Below are 19,740 nucleotides of genomic sequence, written 5' to 3'. Positions count from 1 at the left end.
CAGCTCACTCAGATAAATTGTGAGCAGAAAATTTGGGCCTAGATATGAAAGAATAGGTCTAAGTGTTAAGTGTGCAACAAATAAAAAAAATCCTGCAGCTTGCAGTGCATAGAGAGAAAAAACTGCAACCGTATTTTTGGTTTAAAACAGTGACTTTGTGGTGTATTTTCTTATAGTTTTTATGGTTGCATACTTGGTTTCTTGGTCTCAATCAACAGAAAGGAAGATTTATTACAGAAATAGAGATGATTTCAACTGGTTTTAGGACAGAAAACAGCTTGAAATTGAGCTCAAAGTAGTAGACAGGTTCGATTTTTGCTGATGCTCAATTGTAAACAAATAATGTTATGCATCCAGTACAAGTCAACCGATGGTACAATATGCGCTCACAAATATGCTGATATTATTTATACAATTATTACAATATTGAATAACAGTAAATTTTTTGTGTGTGAATAAAAATAAAAATGAAATTCATATGTAAAGCCTGGAAAAGTCACTAATGAACAGAGGCAACGTTATTTTGGTGCCAGGAATGCCTGCACCATTTATTCTGCACCCCATTTTGAAATTGGAATATTATGAAATTTAAGTGATTTTCAGATTTTGCCACTGAAGCGGCTAGTTTATTGTGCACCCCATATCCATCCTGTGGACGGTAGCACAAGAGCATATGGATACACAAAAGGCCTAGGAACTAGGCCCTGAAAGGGTTAACTGGTGTACATATGGGTTTATATCTACATATCTACAGTTCACTTATCTGTTACAAGCAAATTTTGGAAATTTGCTTAGTATATCTGGCATCTTATTTTCATTAATAAGATATCTTGACATGTCACATAGGGTAATATACTGTCTCTGTATTCCTCAATAAGTGGACAATTAAGCACATAGTGTTCAAGACAGTAACCATATGCCTGATCACATAATTTGCATTTAATTTGATCATTATCTGTGTGTCTCCCAAACTGCCAGAAGTACTTGTAACCAAGCCTAAGCCTGGCCACTACAACATCAGTCAGTCTGTTCACGTCGCACGTTGCTCCATAAACATACTTATCTGCGTTCATGTTATCATAGTGGGTTATAGATCTACTCAGGCTTCTAACTGCACTCCTATAACAATAGTTTTTGTTATTTACTTCTCTCCTAATATTATTCCTAATGCTAGACACAGATATACCAAAGTTATATTCTACTTAACAGTGTGATGGGATCCATAGCAAATAGACCAAAACAAAAATTTCTGATAACTTTATTGAATAGTTAAAATAGTTGACTGTGCTATGTCTTGTGCTCAAGCAATAAAATAGAAGGTACAGTACCAAAATATCAAAGAATTTACTGAATTGAAACAATTGGCCTAAAATAGGCCTCAAAGTGGGCAAATTTGCTGATATGTAAATGTCACTGACACAGCAAAATTCATAATTCTATAAATTTTCCATCTAATTACATATTTCTTTTTTAATACCTCCAAAAAAAATTCTCTACTAATTCATAAAAAAAATATAAAAAACTGGGAGGGTTTACCTGGAGGTTTACCTGGAGGTTATTCCGGGGATCAACGCCCCCGCGGCCCGGTCCATGACCAGGCCAGGGATTGGGATAATTTTTTGGAGTGTGTAGAGAAGTTTAAGATTGGGGGTCTGGACCATGAAAAGGCTAAAGGCTAAAAGAAGCAGAGAAATTTTCAGTCATGGTATCGATTTATTTATTTATTTATTTAATGTCTTTGCAAACAGTACATTGAGATTGTGTTTATACAATAGTGGGTTGCAATGCAAAGAGAGCCTCTATTATGCCTTGGCATTATGGGCCAACTTAACATTATTGGCTTACATTCTACTTAATACTAAGGAGTAGTATATCATAGTTGTACAGTAGGAAAGTAATTATTTCATAGTTGTACAGTAGAATATTAATTATAAATGAATCAAAATTTGTATAATACATTATAAACGTATTTATATTCTAAAATGCTTTTGTGAAAAACAATGATTCAATTATATTCCTGTCAACAATGGATAAAAGGTTCAATGTGATTGTTTCAGTTATGATGTGGGAGTACACTGGTGAGTAAATGTATACTGAGTACTTAGCATTTAGTCTAGGGTGATTAAGTGGCTTTTGAGAAGAGTCTTAAATTGATTTTCAGACTGGGTTACTTTAATATCTTCTGGTAATGAATTCCATATTTTGGGGTTCTTTATGTGCATAGAGTTTTTACAGTGTGATATGGACACGAGGTATATCAAAAAGAGATCTGTGTCCTGTGTTGTGGTCATGTGTCCTGTTTAGGTTGGTGAGGAAAAGTTTGAGTGGGGGGTTTATATTTGCATGTATTGTTCTGTGTATGTATTAGGCATATGTTCTAAATGGTAAGCAGATTCAGACTTTTGAAAATTGGTGGAGTATGCTGGTGGGAGTGGGAATTTGTTATCATTCTTACTGCTGCCTTCTGCTGGGTTATTAGGGGTTTTAGGTGATTGGATGTTGTTGATCCCCATGCACAATTCCATATGTAAGATAAGGGTATATGAGTGAATGGTACAGTGCCAGGAGAGCTGATTGTGGAACGTAGTACCTTATCTTTGATAGTATGCCTACAGTCTTGGAGATTTTCTTGGTGATTTGTTGTATGTGTTTCCGGAACTTAAGGCTGCTGTCAAGGTGGGTACCTAGGAATTTTCCCTCTGTGAGTCTTGTGACTGATGATCCATTTAGCGTAATGTTAATTGGATCATTTGCAGCTTTGTTTCCAAACTGAATGAAATAGGTTTTATCAGTGTTCAGGGTAAGTTTGTTAGTCATCATCCAGGCAGATATTCTCTGTAATTCAGCACTGACTGTGTTTGCTAGTATGACTGCGTTTGGGTGGGAAAATACATATGTAGTGTCATCTGCAAATAATATGGGTATGAGTAGCTGTGATGCATTCGGTAGATCATAAATGTAGATGAGAAAGAGGAGTGGTCCAAGGACACTTCCTTGTGGGACTCTACTGTGATTGGTTGGGTGGAGGAGTTTCCATCATTTGCATACACAAATTGAGTTCTGTTACTAAGGTATGACTTTAGGTAGTTGAGGGAGTGGCCTCTGATACCATAGTGCATTAATTTGGAGTACAGTAGTTCATGGTCAACTGTATCGAAAGCTTTACGTAGATCAATGAAAATGCCCAGCGAGACTTCTTTCTCTTCAAGTGCGGTACAGGTCCTCCATCACAAATCCGGCATCGTTGGGACCTGTAGTGTGCTGGATTACTGAGTTTGCCGAATTACAGAGTGGTTAGGTTAGAATACACTTAATAAAATTAACCAACTTGACTTACACAGTTCATTGAACATCGGCAAAAATCGAACATTTCCGCTACTTTGAGCTCAATTTCAAGGTACTTTTCGTTAAGAAAGTAATCAAAATCATGTCTATTTCTGTAATATATCTTCCATTCTATCAAACGAGTCCAAAAAATGAGAATACAACCATAAAAACCATACGAAAATATACTGCAAAGAGGTGGCTAATGGCTGAGAAGTGAACTCCCTCATTTATCGTCCGTCTTTTTTATTTTTGTTCTACGTTAAGAAGCATCTTTCCATCAAACATTGCCCAGGTTTCAATGAGATAGCCCAACAAACAACCGAGAAAAAAATTTTTTTACCGAAAAACATATATGGCAAGCCCAAGCCAGGTACAGGAAATAAGTCACTTTGTCTGACTTTTCTGGGTTATCCTAGGTTCTCTATACATACACTGCTATGTATGATAATCTATGTAACTGTATTTGTGTATACCTGAATAAACTTATTTACTTCTAGTCTGTCAACCGAGTACAAGAAACCGCCCATTGACATATTTCAACTACCCAATAAAGTGGTCAGAAATTGGCAATTTGGCTGATTTCACACAAATTTCAACAGATGCCAATTTCAAAATAGGGTCCAGAATAAACAATGCAGACATTCCTGGGACTAAAATAACATTTTCTCTGTTCATTAGTCATGGCTACAGGCCCCTCTTATATTACTCTTGCTTACCATTTGGAATTTTTATTCACAAAAAAAAAATAGAAGATTTACTGTTATGCAGACTACTGGATTACTGTAATAATTGTATAAATAATGCCAATCCATTCTTGACTCCGTACTGGAATTTAGACTGGCAGGCGGACAGGTATTGGACGATGACGTCATTTGTTTACTCTTGATCTTCGCTAAAGAATAGAACATTTTCGCTACTGTGAGCGCAATTTCAAGGTACTTTTCATCATGAAAGCAATCAAAATCATATCTATTTCTGTAATATATCTTTCATTCTATCAAATGAGACCGAAAAAATGAGAATATAACCATAACAACCATACAAAAATATACCGCTAAGCGGCCGCTAATGGCTGAGAAGTGAACTCCGCTATTTATGGTCTGATTTCTTTCATTTTTGGCGTACTTGAAGAAGTATCTTTCCATCATACATTGCCCAAGTTTGAATAAGATAACCCAACAAACAACTGAGAAAATAATAATAATAACATAAGATAAGATAAAACCAATATTGCAAACTAGAAATACCGCAGGAAATAGCAAACAAGAGGACTCCAATAGCAATAGTGAGGATAAATTACCAAAAACAACTGGTGGGAGCTCCATTGTTGGTGCTAGGGAGGATAGAAGTAAGACAGGGAAACATGCACCAACAGGGAATACAGTCACAGAAACCCAAGGCAAGCGGAAACCAAGCCTGTGCACATACAGACATAGCCCCACTCCACAAAGGGGGCAGTAAAGCAACAGCAAAGAACTACAGACCAATAGCACTAACATCCCATATCATAAAAATCTTTGAAAGGGTCTTAAGAAGCAAGATCACCACCCATCTAGAAACCCATCAGTTACACAACCCAGGGCAACATGGGTTTAGAACAGGTTGCTCCTGTCTGTCTCAACTACTGGATCACTACGACAAGGTCCTAAATGCACTAGAAGACAAAAAGAATGCAGATGTAATATATACAGACTTTGCAAAAGCCTTCGACAAGTGTGACCATGGCGTAATAGCGCACAAAATGCGCGCTAAAGGAATAACAGGAAAAGTCGGTCGATGGATCTATAATTTCCTCACTAACAGAACACAGAGAGTAGTCGTCAACAGAGTAAAGTCCGAGGCAGCTACGGTGAAAAGCTCTGTTCCACAAGGCACAGTACTAGCTCCCATCTTGTTCCTCATCCTCATATCCGACATAGACAAGGATGTCAGCCACAGCACCGTGTCTTCCTTTGCAGATGACACCCGAATCTGCATGACAGTGTCTTCCATTGCAGACACTGCAAGGCTCCAGGCGGACATCAACCAAATCTTTCAGTGGGCTGCAGAAAACAATATGAAGTTCAACGATGAGAAATTTCAATTACTCAGATATGGTAAACATGAGGAAATTAAATCTTCATCAGAGTACAAAACAAATTCTGGCCACAAAATAGAGCGAAACACCAACGTCAAAGACCTGGGAGTGATTATGTCGGAGGATCTCACCTTCAAGGACCATAACATTGTATCAATCGCATCTGCTAGAAAAATGACAGGATGGATAATGAGAACCTTCAAAACTAGGGAGGCCAAGCCCATGATGACACTCTTCAGGTCACTTGTTCTATCTAGGCTGGAATATTGCTGCACTCTAACAGCACCTTTCAAGGCAGGCGAAATTGCCGACCTAGAAAATGTACAGAGAACTTTCACGGCGCGCATAACGGAGATAAAACACCTCAATTACTGGGAGCGCTTGAGGTTTCTAAACCTGTATTCCCTGGAACGCAGGAGGGAGAGATACATGATTATATACACCTGGAAAATCCTAGAGGGACTAGTACCGAACTTGCACACGAAAATCACTCACTACGAAAGCAAAAGACTTGGCAGACGATGCACCATCCCCCCAATGAAAAGCAGGGGTGTCACTAGCACGTTAAGAGACCATACAATAAGTGTCAGGGGCCCGAGACTGTTCAACTGCCTCCCAGCACACATAAGGGGGATTACCAACAGACCCCTGGCAGTCTTCAAGCTGGCACTGGACAAGCACCTAAAGTCAGTTCCTGATCAGCCGGGCTGTGGCTCGTACGTTGGTTTGCGTGCAGCCAGCAGCAACAGCCTGGTTGATCAGGCGCTGATCCACCAGGAGGCCTGGTCACAGACCGGGCCGCGGGGGCGTTGACCCCCGAAACTCTCTCCAGGTAAACTCCAGGTAATAATAATAATAATAATAATACTATCTTTATTTACTACACGTACATGTACAAGGTATACAGGCCTAGCTGACATCAGTGACATACTACTGTATAGAAAGGTGCTTGTTATGCTGAGTATTTCAAGAAAATTAGGTCAGTGTCCCAGGATAACACCCACACTAGTCGACTAACACCCAGGTACCCATTTACTGATGGGTAAACATAGACAACAGGTGTAAAGAAACACGCCTAATGTTTCTACCCTGGCTGGGAATCGAATATTTACCAAAAATCATATATGGCTAACCCAAGCCAGGTACTAAAAATAAGCCACATTGAATTTTTTGGGATTATCCTAGGTTCTCTACATGTATGCTGCTATATGTGATACTCTATAGAGAGAAAATAACTTTTTTGTTTCATGTTTATGGTGGAGTATGAGTATACAGTGGACCCCCGCTTAACGATCACCTCCAAATGCGACCAATTATGTAAGTGTATTTATGTAAGTGCGTTTGTACGTGTATGTTTGGGGGTCTGAAATGGACTAATCTACTTCACAATATTCCTTATGGGAAAAAATTCGGTCAGTACTGGCACCTGAACATACTACTGGAATGAAAAAAGTTCGTTAACCGGGGGTCCACTGTATATAGTTAGCCCTGTGCTATACTCCGTTTTCTCAAATATAAGCCCCCAAGACAAGGATAAGAGAATGGTATTTGTTTACCATATCCTCTCCATAACTCTGTCGAACTGCTCGGTATTTAAAATGTTTTATGATATTTATATTGTTTCTTATGTCATATTAGATCAATTGTGATAGACAAATAAGCTGTAGTTGATATGAGCGCAATAATAAATCATATTCTCCTGCTTCATGAGACTGAGCTCATGCCAACTGACAGTGGCTTCAAAGCCACCTTATCTTTAACTCTTTCAGGGTCCAAGGCCAAAATCTGAAGTGGTGCTCCAGTGTCCAAGAAATTTTGAAAAAAAAAAAAAAAAAATATTTTTTCTTACAGAATTAAAGAGCATATTTTTGTGAAGGTAATAAGACAAAAAAAAAAAAATCTGATCAGTACTTACCGAGATACAGTGCCAAGAAGTTTGTCAAAAATGATGTGGTGGCGGCAACATCGACGAATTCCACATACGCACATTACATTATTTTGTGGTTTTAGTTGTTTTTTCTTTTCTTTTCCAATTTTTTTCTATTCCTACTAACATTTGGGGCCTGAGAGACCAATACTGTATATAATGTATATATATAAACTCACTGTATTGAACACAATAACCGCACTAAAGTTATTATCATATTATTGTTTACCACTGTTGTTTATTACAATAAACATGCACAAATATTGTATGATACTAATGTTCTATCATATATTTACATATTTACAATCACTGGACATGGTTTTAAAACTGCTGGAGCTTGTGGAACTCCTTGAAACAAGGCACCATGCACAGAGGCACCTTACATTCCTCACACATAAACCGAGTGTCTTTGCGTCTTTGTTGCCGTCGTTTTGTTTGTGCACAGACAATGCATCTCTTCTGAGCAAATTTCTTCTGAGTTGAAGGAAGCTGTATTATGAAATGATCACCTTCTCTCCTCAAACGCTTGGGTATATCCTGAGGAATTCGAGGACCATGTTGTATAGCAGGTGTTGTTACCTGGTACTTCATTATGAGTTGTCTGACAACAGACAAACAAAATTCACCATACAGTGGTCTGTTGCCAGTCTTTATTTGGTACATATTATATGCATTGAGCATTGAAATGTCCATGAGATGGAAGAAAAGTTTCATGTACCACTTGTAACTCTTACGAACATAGTCAACAAAACCAATCTGCATGTCACACTTGTCAACCAAGCGCATGTTTTGTGTATAATCAATCACTGACACTGGTTTTCGAATACGTTCATTAGTCACTCGATCAACTTTGCCACTGTCTTGCATTTCATTACGGTGAATGGTTGTCAACAATGTGACATCTCGTTTGTCATGCTACCGTAATGCCATGATGTCATTGGCAGTAAACACCTGCACGTCATCACCACGAGCACCTGCATTGAGCCTGGGCATATGTTTACGATTAGGACGCACTGTGCCACACACATCTGTCTTATTCACTAGCATGAAATCACTGAGTAATGGGCTTGTGTACCAGTTATCGGTATATAATGTATGCCCCTTACCAAGATAAGGTGCCATCATGTTTCTCACTACGTCACTTGAGATACCCAATAACATCTTGGTATCCTTCAATGTTTTACTACCCGTGTATACAACAATATCCAACACCAGGCCACTGTCACAATCACAGAGTACAATCACAGAGTACCAAAGCGTTTCCTCTTGCTCGGTATATACTGCTTGAATGACAGTCTACCTTTGAACAAAATCAAAGACTCGTCAATTACAAGATTCTTGAATGGATAAAAGTATATCCTGAACTTTTGTTTGAGATACATGAAAACATTTCTAATCTTGTATAACCTGTCACTTCTGTCAGGCCTGGTTTTGTCAGAGAAGTGCAACATACGTAAGAGTAAGATAAACCTGTTCACTGGTATGATTTCACTGAAGACCGGGATAGAAATTAGCCGATCTGTGGACCAGTATGCTTTTATATTATGCTTATAGATGTGAAGCATAAGCATTATTGTTGCAAAAAGCAAATACATTTCTGCAACAGTCGTCTCTTTCCATCTGTGTAGTCTTGACTGTGGTGATAAGATCCTATTTGCCATGGTGTACTCAAAATACTTATTACTTTCCCTGACAATAATTTTCATCAATGGCTGGTCAAAGAATAATTCAAAGAATTCCAGTTCATTGGCCGTGGTTCCAAGGGGACAAGTAGGTAGAATTCCACTTTGAGAATCATCAAAGTGATGAGGCTTAGGAACAAAATTGGGATTTTGCTGCCAATCCCACATACGGTTTGCTGGTGGATACTGGACATCATAGGCTGGTTGTGCGGGTGGTTGTGGTTGTGGTGGGCTGGTGGCTGGTGCTCCGTTTTGTCCTTGAACTGACGAGTCAGCAGCGTGGGTCCCAGTGTGGCCTGGTGAGTCACGCATGGCGGTGCCACTACCATCACCACTAACACCATCCACTGATGCCTGTGGTCTATCCATGCCAAGTGTAGCCACATCATCCTCACTATCACTACCTAAAACTGGTGTTGGGCCACGGGATGTACTCCGGGATGTATTCCGGGATGTACTCCGGGATGTACTCCGGGATGTACTCCGTCCCCTGGGCACAGCATAGGGTACACTACCCGAGCGCATGCGGCGGCGAACATACCGACGCTTCACTGGTGAATATGATTCCTCACTATCACTACTCGATTGATCGTCGAGCGCAATAAAATCACAGTCCACGTCACTATCATCATCATTACTGAAGTCAGAGGCCTGGCCACGCGAAAATATTAGTTTTCTCTTGCGATGAGGAACAACCGACCGTGAGTCACGAGTGCCCACACCAGAGGTAGAAGGTTGAGGATCGTCAGGGTTTTCTGCACTATTATCAATATCCTGGTCATTCTTTTCGGTCACTAACTAATCAAAGCCGTAGAATTCGTCTTCATTTCCACTTCCATCAGTGTCAGAACTATCAGATAGGAAGAGGAGAGTCCCAATTTTCCGGGGAGTGAGAGCTGACTTGCGACGAGGCATGGTGAACAAGGGTAACTGAGCCGGCGTTCCCACAATGCTATGCGGGCACCTAGATTTTTTGTTTATGGTGCACACCCACCACGCAGACCCGTTCTCTCACATGTAGGCCTATGAGCGTTTTCGCGCTAAATTTGACGGCGCTAGAATTTTGGCGTAGATCTACGGTTTGGACACTCAACGTAAAGCCGTTGATCTACGGGACGGACCCTGAAAGGGTTAATGGATAATGTACTGTGTAGGTGCTTTACATAATGAGAAGCATTTCTTTTATTCATTGGAACCATGGCTAGGGCTAAAATAAGCAGGTTAAAACAATAAATAGAGAAAAAGAAATTGGAATGACTTATGCAGCAAGTAGCGCCACCAAACAGTACTAGCAGGTTGGTGTGGCGACCCTGGAAATTTGAAATTATGCTAGCCAAAATTTGTGCCGAATAACTGAAGGAACCGAATAACTGATTGCCGGATTTGTGATGGCGGACCTGTATATATTAGTTCTAGCATATGTATGATAGCGTCATTTGTGCTTTTATTATTTCTGAATCCAAAATGACAAGGGTTTAATATGTTGTGTGAAACGAGGTAGGAATAGATCCGTCTATGAATTAATTTTTCAAAGATTTTAGAGAGCAGTGGTAAGTTAGATATTGGTCTATAGTTATTCAAGTCAGCTTGGTCACCTCCTTTATGGATCCGAGTGACCCTCGCTATTTTGAGGATTGTTGGGAAGGTAGATGATTCAATGGATTTGTTAAAGAGCGTTGCATTATTATTATAATAAAAAAAGAAGTGCTAAGCCACAAGGGTTATACAGCGCTGCAGGGCAGGAAGGAAGCAAGGGCATCAGGTGGCAAAAGGGAGATGGATGAGTAATAGGTTACAGATAACAGCGGGGGCAGTGGATGGTGAAAGGGTAAAGGGCAGCAAGAGACTGAACTAGAAAGGGCTGAGGGGAGTGCGAAAGGTATCATCATCAGAGTTTGTGGAGTAAATCAGTCATTGTCAAGAAGTCAATGAGAGAGTCAGGATTAAAGGAGGGTCCATCAGCAAGAAGGGAAGGTAAAGAGAGAGTAGTAGAACGAAGACGACATTGGAGGTAAATTCTGCGTGCTCGTTGATAGAGAGGGCAGTCTAACAGAATGTGGCTAATCGATACTGGAACTTGACACTGCTCACAGAGAGGAACAGGGTGCCTCTCCATGAGATACCCATGAGTAAGACGAGTGTGGCCAATGCGAAGGCGGGAGAGAGTGGTCTCCCAACCTCGGCGCTGATGACAAGAAGACGGCCAGTAACCTATGCTCGGTTTAAAAGAATGAAGTTTGTTACCGAGCAGAGTTGACCAAAGTTGTTGCCAACGGGTGTGAAGGTGGGTAGATATTGCAGCAAAATAGTCCAGAAATGGAACACCTCTATAGGAAATTCGTAGGTCATGTACTGCTGACCGCACAGCAGTGTCTGCCTGTTCATTGCCCTGTACGTCAACATGACCAGGGACCCAACAAAAAACAATATCTTTATGCTTGGTAGAGATACGGAATAGCCAAAGTTGGATACGGAGAACTAGGGAGTGAGATGTATCAAATTTTCGTACAGCCTGTAGAGCACTAAGGGAGTCTGAGACTACCACAAATTATGACACAGGCACAGATGCGATACGAATAAGTGCTGCAAGAATGGCATACAATTCAGCAGTAAAAATGCTAGCCGAAGATAGTAAATGCCCTCGCACGACGCTGTCCGGAAACACTGCTGCGAATCCGACACCGTCTGAAGACTTAGAGCCATCTGTGTACACAGCAATGGCATGAGAATGAGAGTGGACGTGATCAAGAAAAAGAGAGCGGGAAGCCACCATAGGCAGTTGGGCTTTCGAGCAAGGGAGTGAGAAAGAACAGACCCGAACAGCTGGAGCTTCCCAGGGGGGTAGGGAAAAGTGAGATGCTACATGAACATATAAAGATGGTAACTGAAGGGAAGACAAGAGCGAATGTAGGCGAAGAGAAAAGGGACGGAGCAAACAGGGGCGGCGAACAAATAAAGAATGTCTACTAATATCGGTGACCATTCTATAAATGGATTGTGGAGATCGTGAGAGCGTACATAGTAGCGAAGGCAATGGGCATCACGGCGATCAGACAAGGATGGAACATTCGCTTCTGCATAGAGGCTCTCAACAGGGAAAGAGCAAAAAGCACCAAGGCATAAACGTAATCCTTAGTGATGGATGGGGTTAAGGCTAGAGAGAGAGTAGCAGGAGAGGCCGCTGAATAAATCTGGTCACCATAATCGAGTTTCGATAAAACGAGGGCTGAATGTAGGCGATCAGCTCCCCAGGAAAGATGAGCAAGGGTTTTAAGAAGGTTTAGCCAGCTGTGACAAGTTGCCTTCAGAGAGGTAATGTGAGGTTTCCAGGATAACCTACGGTCAAAGAGAAAGCCTAGAAACCTGACTGTATCACGTTCGGGGATACGAGAGCCATAGAGATACAAAGGATGATCGGAGATGACAGAACGTCTAGTGAAAATAATTTGGTGAGTTTTGGTACTGGAAAATTTAAACCCATACGTGGTGGCCCAAGTGGAAACAAACACGGTCGACCGCATGCTGGAGAGAAACTGCAATGAGATGACAGTCAGCGCCTGCACAAGCAATAGCGAAGTCATCAACATAGAGTGATGACCAAATATTGGGTGGAAGAACAGAGGCCAAATCATTTATAGCAAGGAGAAAAAGTGTTGTGCTCAGAACACATCCCTGAGGGACACCTTCAGCTTGGACAAAGTCCGGGGAAAGCACATTATTGACTCGAACACGGAAGTGTCTGTCAGTTAAAAAGTTCTTAAGGAAGGATGGTAGATAGCCTCGGAGGCCTAAGGAGTGGGCTTGGGCCAAAATATTATACCTCCAAGTTGTGTCATATGCCTTCTCAAGGTCAAAAAATATGGCAATAACTGAGTGATTATTTGCAAAGGCATTATGAACATACGTATCCAAGTGTAGTAAGGGGTCTATGGTAGAACGGCTCTTACGAAAGCCATATTGACTAGCGGAGAGACTGTTGTGTGTCTCTAAATACCACATTAAACGGCGATTTACCAGATGTTACATCACTTTGCAAACTGCACTAGTAAGAGCAATGGGACGATAGTGGGAGGCATCATGTCCTGTAGTACCCGGCTTGCGGAAAGGGAGAACAATGGCAGATTTCCACAGCTGGGGAAGAACTCCTTGTGCGCAAATAAGATTGAAGAGGTGTAAGGGGACTACAAGGGCTGACTGATGTAAATGTTGTAACATACGAATATGAATGTCGTCAGGTCCAGCTGCCGATGATCGGCAAGCTGAGAGTGTTGCCTCCAGTTCCTGAAGTGTAAAAGGGTACTAACTCTCTGGCAGATTTTGAGGAAAGAAACGAGGGGCATAGATGGAGTCCTCAGGAAATACGGACCAGATGAGTGCCAATTTCAATGGCAACGTCAAGAGGGTTTGCTACATCAATACCGGTGACCCGTAGGACAGGAGCCGGATCAGGAGAGTATTTACCACTCAATTTCCTCACTTTTTTCCAGACTGCACTCATAGAGGAAGCAGAGGTGATGGTGGAAACATAGTCTCGCCAGCAAGTGTGTTTAGCATCACAGATGACACGGCGAGCGATCGCACGCTTCTGCTTAAAATCAAGAAGTCTCTAATTGGTTCTATTGTATCGGGACCTGCCGCATGCAGCGCATTTCAAACATACTGCACGAGCACAAGCAGGAGACCACCAAGGCACGCACTTCTGAGAATGCTTGCCTGAGGTTTGGGGTATAGAATGAGAAGCTGCGGTATAAACTGACGTCGAGAAGAGGTGTAGGAGCTCATTAATGGAGGATGAAGAAGGAACCTCACTAAAATCAGTGAGCTGTGAGTAAAGGTCCCAATTTGCCCGATCAAATTGCCAGCGAGGGCTACGGAAAGGTGGTGAATATGAAGAAGTAAGAATGATTGGAAAATGATCGCTGTCATGTAAGTCCGGTAGAACAGACCAGGTGAAGTCTAGTGCAGTGGAGGAAGAGCAGACTGATAGATCGATGCAAGAGAGAGTATGAGTACGAGGATCAAAATGGGTGGGAGTACCCATATTTAAAACATGGAGGGGGTGAGAGGCGAGAAAAGCCTCCAACCGGATGCCACGTGAGTCACAACGAGACCCCCCCCCAGAGGAAATGGTGGGCGTTAAAATCACCAAGTAACAGAAGTGGTGGTGGTAAGGATGAAACAAGAAAGGCAAAGTCTGGGATAGAAAATGCTCGAGAAGGAGAGAGATATAAAGAACATATTGTAAACCACTTATTCAAGTGGATACGGGCTGCAGTGTAATGCAGCGAGGTATGGACAAATAGTTGACAGTACGGAATATCATTGCGTAGAAGAAGGGCATTTTCATTAAAGGTCCCATCTGAGAAAGGATCTGAAGAATACAATAAATTATAGCCTGAGATAGGTTGGAAAACAGCTGAGTGTAATTTTGGTTCTTGTAAGCAAGCACCAACAGGGGAAAACCTGGAAAGCAACATCTGAAGCTCACCCCGATTACCCCTGAGGCCGCGGATATTCCACTGTAAATAGGCCATGATTGGCGATGAAGAAAATACCAGGAATCCATAGGGAAAGGCACCTACGGACTAGAGGGGTTAGAAAAGTCAACGTGTGGTGGCATTGGAAGACGTTCAAGCAGCGAAGGAACGGAGCGTTGCGAAGAATGGGGTTGTGAAGATGGAGGAGAGGGAAGAGAAGGAACAGGAAGTGAATCAGTGTCCATTGAAGGTTTAGTCTCTGCAATATATTCTGAAATGGCTTCAAGTGTTTCTGAATTCAAAGATGTATGGGAGGCCATACTGGAGGTAGAAGGGGGAGGGTGAGTAAAGACTGGGACAGTAATGGACTGTACCAAAGTAGAGGGGGACAAAAAAGTGTAAGGGACTGGAGATGAAGTGTGGGGGGGGGACAGTATGAGGAGGAGGGTGAATCTCCACACTTGTAATAGAGCCAGAGAGAGGGGAAGAACTAGGCACAGAGACTGGAAAGGTAAAGTGTGGAGGTGGAAGAAGGGAAGGAAGAGGCAAAGAAGATTTGAGCAATGTGGATTTTTTGGACTTCTGAGAAGTAGAGGGGCGATTGGTATAAGGTGTCGTACGAGGTCTTGTCGATACTAGGGCTTGTGAGGAAGGACGCGAAGATGTGAGAACAGACTGAGTTGTAGTCGGGACGTCAGAGCCAAGGACAGCAAAAGGATTAGATGCCGGAGTGGCTATGGGAGGGGTAACAACAGAGGAGGCTGCAGAAGATGGGACCCCAGAAGTGGGGGGATGTTTTGAAACACGAGAATAAGAAACACGGGGTAGTTTCCCTTGGATGCGGAGATAAGCAACTGCCATAGCATACCTGGAGTTTACCTGGAGAGAGTTCCGGGGGTCAACGCCCCCGCGGCCCGGTCTGAGACCAGGCCTCCTGGTGGATCAGAGCCTGATCAACCAGGCTGTTGCTGCTGGCTGCACGCAAACCAACGTACGAGCCACAGCCCGGCTGATCCGGAACTGACTTTAGGTGCTTGTCCAGTGCCAGCTTGAAGACTGCCAGGGGTCTGTTGGTAATCCCCCTTATGTGTGCTGGGAGGCAGTTGAACAGTCTTGGGCCCCTGACACTTATTGTATGGTCTCTTAACGTGCTAGTGACACCCCTGCTTTTCATTGGGGGGATGGTGCATCGTCTGCCAAGTCTTTTGCTTTCGTAGTGAGTGATTTTCGTGTGCAAGTTCGGTACTAGTCCCTCTAGGATTTTCCAGGTGTATATAATCATGTATCTTTCCCTCCTGCGTTCCAGGGAATACAGGTTTAGGAACCTCAAGCGCTCCCAATAATTGAGGTGTTTTATCTCCGTTATGCGCGCCGTGAAAGTTCTCTGTACATTTTCTAGGTCGGCAATTTCACCTGCCTTGAAAGGTGCTGTTAGTGTGCAGCAATATTCCAGCCTAGATAGAACAAGTGACCTGAAGAGTGTCATCATGGGCTTGGCCTCCCTAGTTTTGAAGGTTCTCATTATCCATCCTGTCATTTTTCTAGCAGATGCGATTGATACAATGTTATGGTCCTTGAAGGTGAGATCCTCCGACATGATCACTCCCAGGTCTTTGACGTTGGTGTTTCGCCTCTTTGAGGCAACGGATTTCACGTTCATTTAAGTAGACTAGGGTGAGCTTCATTACAATTAAGGCAAGATGGAGGTTGACTGCAAGATGTATTAGAATGGTCGTTGGCACCACAGACTGGGCATTCGGCTATAGATCTGCAATATATCGCTGGGTGACCAAAACGCCAGCAATTTCTACACTGTTGCGGTGTAGGTATCACCTTTCGAACTTGTAACCGATGTCCTGTGACATATACAGAGGACAGGAGTTCTCGGCTGTCAAAAGTTAAACGAGCCACATTGCAAGGGTAACGTCTCCGCCCACGGGCAGGAAGGATACAAGTGTCTACTTTGAGGATTGGGAGATCCTGGAGTTCCAGCTGTTCAAGAATGTCATTGCCACATGACTGGAAATTCTGTTGGACTATGGTATGGGGCAGAATGACAGTACCACTACAAGAATTGAGAGAAAGATGATTTTCAATAGTGATAGGAGTAGTATCGATATTCGAAAGGAGAGAAAGATCATGAGCTTGGGTAGCATTCTGGGCAGTGACAATGCACGTACGTACTGCTCTTGAGAGCATGAAATGAAATATCTCTACCAACATGATGCAGGAGCGCTTTGCCAATACTATGGTCAGAAAGATCGGCAGAAGAAGAAGTCGGTCTTAAAGTAAAGAATTTAGGCCATTGTGTGGTTCGAAACTGAGCGTGGAGAGGGAGTGCATGATGTGTCGGTCTTTTCCGAGTAGAATTCGAAGGTAACGAAGGAGCATCATCAGGAGATTGATGTTGGCGTTTAGGAGTAGGACCGGAGTTGGTCCGGCGTGAAATGGGCTGGTGCTTCGAAAATTGCCGTACCATAGAGGGAGAGGCCGGAAGCATAGTCAAAGGAGAGCGGAGGTCAGACAAATCGAAGGAGTCAGTCGAAGCCCCAGTACCGGAAGCGGGTGAGGAAGCAGCACCAGCAAGAGGTACAGGGGCATCAGGAGTGTCCAAAGAGTGGTCTAAAAACAAGGCAGGGTCAAAATGGGGTGCGGTATCAAGAAGGGGCCCGGGGGTAGTGGGTTCGTGGATTGGGTTCTCCATGGTTAGGTTACTCCTTTGCTTTTTTTTTTTTTTTTTATTTTATTATCACACTGGCCGATTCCCACCAAGGCAGGGTGGCCCGAAAAAGAAAAAACTTTCACCATCATTCACTCCATCACTGTCTTGCCAGAAGGGTGCTTTACACTACAGTTTTTAAACTGCAACATTAACACCCCTCCTTCAGAGTGCAGGCACTGTACTTCCCATCTCCAGGACTCAAGTCTGGCCTGCCGGTTTCCCTGAATCCCTTCATAAATGTTACTTTGCTCACACTCCAACAGCACGTCAAGTATTAAAAACCATTTGTCTCCATTCACTCCTATCAAACACGCTCATGCATGCCTGCTGGAAGTCCAAGCCCCTCGCACACAAAACCTCCTTTACCCCCTCCCTCCAACCTTTCCTAGGCCGACCCCTACCCCACCTTCCTTCCACTACAGACTGATACACTCTTGAAGTCATTCTGTTTTTAAGAAAAAAAAAAGAAAGAAATAAAAAAATGAATAAAAAAAGGGGGGAGTGGGGAGGAATAGTTCCCAGGAGGAATGAAAGGGCCGGAAATCTCCCTCCGCGCCCAAGAGGACCTCAGCACCGCTAGTAGCGCAGATGCAGCATGGAACCCATGCCATACCCTACCCTTCATGCCAGTAAACCAGCAATCCGGGATAGCAACCTCACATCTGCCGAGCTACCTCGGTGGACAAAAGAGAGGGCGGCTGGATATCCGCCACAAAGCATACCTCCTTCGGCCACCACCCCTGGAATCTGAAAGGTGGCTCCCAGAGATACACCCGTCGCCCGAAAGACACCCAAAGCTACACCGGGATACAGGAGAGGGATCGGGACATCCCCAGGCGATCCAGATTCCACGGCAAACTACGCCACCGCCAAGAACCTCAACGGAATGGGATGGACCCTGGTATCCTTTCCCCTACCTAGGAACTAGCGCGCCTGTGGGAGAAATCCCAAAGGCCAAAAAGAGGAAGGGCAAAAGGGAGGGGTGGTGAGGAGGAGGAGGAAAGGAAAAAGGGGAGGATGGGATAGGGAGGGGGAGATTGGGGGGTAATTAGGTTCGGTCTGAGGAAGGAGACCGACAGGTCTGATTCCTCAGACCAAGAGCCTCTTCACCACAACAAGGAGCCCCCCTTGAAGAGGAAAGAGCATTGTAATAATTGGTGACAATACTTGAGAAGCTTTTTTGTACATAAAAGCAGGCAAGTTTTTTTATGTCTCCTGCCTTGTTTTTAAAGGTGTTTATGATGAGCATAACTTCAGTGGGGTTGGTTGGAGCTAGGAATAGCGTATTTGGGTAGGTTCCTTTGAGGTAGTCTGATGGATGGGCATTTGTGCTTGGTATTTTGTTTGCTAGATATTTTCTAATGATGGAGAAGAAAACATTAAGTCTGCTTGCTGTTTCGGTTGGAGTGAGTAGGGGTTCGTCTGATTTTGTTAGTTTGATTGCTTTGTTCTTGGATAACTTTTTAGTTCCAAGAATTTCAGATAGAGTTTTCCAGGTTTTTTTTCATATCACCTTTGATGTTATATAATCTATTTTCATAATACAATTTTTTTGACCTTCTTATCAGGCTGGTAAGTGCTGACGAGTAATTTCTCGACTGTTCTCTAGTTATTTGACCCATTCTATACTGTTTTTCATATTTGTGCTTTGTGTTAATGGATTTGAGGATGCTTAGTGTTAGCCAGGGATTACTCAGTCTCTTTGCTGTGATCTGTTTAGCTTTTCTGGGGCAATGTCTGTTGTAGAGGCATTGGGGCTTTTTTAGAAAATTATTTATACATTCATTCATAACTGTATATGTTTCAAGCTCATTTTGCCAATCGATGTTATTCATAGCTGCTATAAAGTTATTAACAGCTGTCTCGTTATGTAGTCTGAAGGTTACTTTAGTAATGTCTTGTGGTAGTTTGCCCAGATAAAATACAGATAAACTAAGTTTATCTGTAAAGGTCTTACAAATATATCACAAGTTGAATTTAACAATTATTTAATCAACTATTGATTGTGTAAACATTATGTCTCTGAACATAAACATCTTAAACTTTGATATTCATGGAGAATAATAATGTAACTAAACTAAGCACCTAACATGAAGGGTCATACAGCACTGCAGGATAAGTTCTGCTCAAGAAGGAATATACAGAGACCAGTGTGTTGTAGGAGAGTGCAAGAAGTAGACGTAACGAGGGTAGTAGTGTGTGTGTTGTAGGAGAGTGTAAGAAGTAGAGTTAACAAGTGTAGCAGAGTATTGTAGGAGAGTGTAAGAAGTAGAGTTAACAAGTGTAGTAGTGTGTGTGTTGTAGGAGAGTGCAAGAAGTAGAGTTAACAAGGGTAGAAGAGAAAGCTAAAAATAAAATATATGCCAAAGTGATGTAAAAAGTTAGTTTTCATAATAAAGTTAAAGTGGGATTCTAACCCTTTCAGGGTCCAGAGGCCAAATTTCAAAGTGTGCACCAGTGTCCTAGAATTTTCAAAAAAAAAAAAAAATTATTTTTCTTATGAAATGGTAGAGAATCTTTTTCTGAAG

General features: G+C 42.5%; 1 protein-coding gene across 6 annotated transcripts in view; it reads right to left on the bottom strand.

The window, feature by feature from the left end:
* Positions 1–19,740, bottom strand: part of LOC138854993 (gastrula zinc finger protein XlCGF57.1-like) — a 150,827-nt gene that overhangs the window by 26,316 nt on the left and 104,771 nt on the right. The gene's annotated exons all lie outside the window — the stretch shown is intronic.

This window comes from Cherax quadricarinatus, chromosome 77 (genome assembly GCF_038502225.1).
Source record: "Cherax quadricarinatus isolate ZL_2023a chromosome 77, ASM3850222v1, whole genome shotgun sequence".
NCBI lineage: Eukaryota > Metazoa > Arthropoda > Malacostraca > Decapoda > Parastacidae > Cherax > Cherax quadricarinatus.
Note: the sequence above shows the minus strand (reverse complement) of the source record. Positions and strands in the feature narration are given on the sequence as shown.